Genomic DNA, 2,440 nt, shown 5'->3' on the forward strand with positions numbered 1-2,440 from the left:
CCAGCAAAGACCAAAAATTTTATGAGCGTGGAATTATGCTACTACCAGAAAGATGGCAAAAGGTGTTGGACCAGAACGGTCAATATATAATTTAATAAAGTATTTGTTTATTATACGAAAACTGTCTTTCATTTCCACAAAAAAAAACGAAATGACTTTCCGAACAACCCTATATATGCACGACAATTATCCTTCCTCCAGAAAAGTATAGGCTCCGCAGAAACCAAATACAGCCTCCCAACTGAGAATGAAATGGAACCTTGAGAAAGGGCATCAGAAGAAATATTTAATGATCCAAATTCGAGCCATCGTCAATTGGATGAAAAGCAGTGGCCAGAACGAAAAAAAACTGGCGAAGGGACTCCTGAAGAAGCGCTAATAAATTTCATCAACACTCCTCCGCAAATATCCTAACCACAGCAGGTGCACCTAATTGTGATGGCTAACATTTTCAGTGGGGTTAAGGAGACTCTTAATCTGATATCTTGTGATCTTATCCTGTCAAAAACTTTTGCACTCATTCGAAAATAGTTGAAAAATTTGTCGAGATTCTCCTTTAAATCCGGAAACGACGTTACAAATGTGCCCCTCGTAAGCTGTAAATCGGTATATTTTCGTCTCATATTTTTTCTCCGATCAATAACGCATTTATACACCAAGTGCGTAAAAACTGCACGTCTTTTATTAATAAAAACCTCCATTTTGCACTATTCAACTTGTCACACCGACTGATTTTCTTTAAAAACGAATGACACTGTATTAGATATATATTTTTATTACTTTTGCGGCGCCGCAACAAAACCGCAAAAATACCAGCAAGTGTGCAGCAAACTTTGCGGTGCCGCTGTGGACCCGCGACGGCATCCGTCGCAAGTGTGCACTGGCACTAAGTATTCGTATTAGCGCCGGTGCACACATGCGACAGTTTGCCGCAGCGGCACCGCAAAGTTTGCTGCACACTTGCTGGTATTTTTGCGGTTTTGTTGCGGCGCCGCAAAAGTAATAAAAATATATATCTAATACAGTGTCATTCGTTTTTAAAGAAAATCAGTCGGTGTGACAAGTTGAATAGTGCAAAATGGAGGTTTTTATTAATAAAAGACGTGCAGTTTTTACGCACTTGGTGTATAAATGCGTTATTGATCGGAGAAAAAATATGAGACGAAAATATACCGATTTACAGCTTACGAGGGGCACATTTGTAACGTCGTTTCNGGTATTTTTGCGGTTTTGTTGCGGCGCCGCAAAAGTAATAAAAATATATATCTAATACAGTGTCATTCGTTTTTAAAGAAAATCAGTCCGTGCGACAAGTTGAATAGTGCAAAATGGAGGTTTTTATTAATAAAAGACGTGCAGTTTTTACGTACTTGGTGTACAAATGCGTTATTGATAGAAAAAAAAACATGAGACGATTTTGGGTACACCCATATACCGATTTACGGCTTACGAGGGGCACATTTGTAACGTCTTTTTCGGATTCAAGGGAGAATCCTGACAAATTTTTCAACTACTTTCGGATGAGTGTTGCTTCATTTGATGAATTAACAGCAAAAGTTTCTCACAGGATAAAATCACAAGATACCAGATTAAGAGTCTCCATAACCCCACTAGAAATGTTAGCGATCACAATTAGGTAAATACATAGAACATTTTCTGCGAATTTTCAGACAGTATCTACCAATATGTAAAATTGCTGAAGTATTTTACTTATTTTTTTTTGAAAGCAATTAGGTGTAAAAATGAAGAGAAAACAATTTATTATAAAACTATATTTGAATATGTAAATATAAACGTATAAATAATACAACTAAAAATCAATTTATATAAATGTCGTAGTCTTCGTCAGGCTCAATTTGAGACTCCGAAGTGGAAGAAAGTGCTGGGGAAGATTGAGTTGGAGGTAATGGTGGCCGAGCTTGCAAAAGTCGGCTGATGGTGATACATAGGTGTTTGGGGTAAAAACGTCGGTGGAGGATGGTGCTGCTGATATTGCTGATAAGCAGGTGGCGTTGGTACAGCACCCAATCTAATTCTTTTAATGGTGCTCAACACCTCGCAACGAAATTCCAACTTCTGGTCTTCGGTGAAAAGTGAAACAGAAGGCAATAGACTTTCAAAAAATGCCCGATCGGGATTGATATCCACCTGTTGTGGTTGGGGAATTTGCGGAGGAGTGTTGATGAAATTTATTAACGCTTCTTCAAGAGTCCGTTTGCCAGTTTTTCTTCGTTTTGGACACTGCTTTTCATCGAATTGACGATGGCTCGAATTTGGATCATCAGATATTTCTTCTGATGGCCTTTCTTCAGGCTCCATTTCATTCTCAGTTGGAAGGCTGCATTGGGTTTCTGCGGAGCCTATATTTTTCTGGAGGAAGGATAATTGACGTGCATATATATATGTTCGTCCTGAATCAGCCGCCTGTCCAGATTTTGTC

Source organism: Agrilus planipennis, unplaced genomic scaffold, assembly GCF_000699045.2.
Source record: "Agrilus planipennis isolate EAB-ADULT unplaced genomic scaffold, Apla_2.0 scaffold276, whole genome shotgun sequence".
NCBI classification, from domain to species: Eukaryota; Metazoa; Arthropoda; class Insecta; order Coleoptera; family Buprestidae; genus Agrilus; species Agrilus planipennis.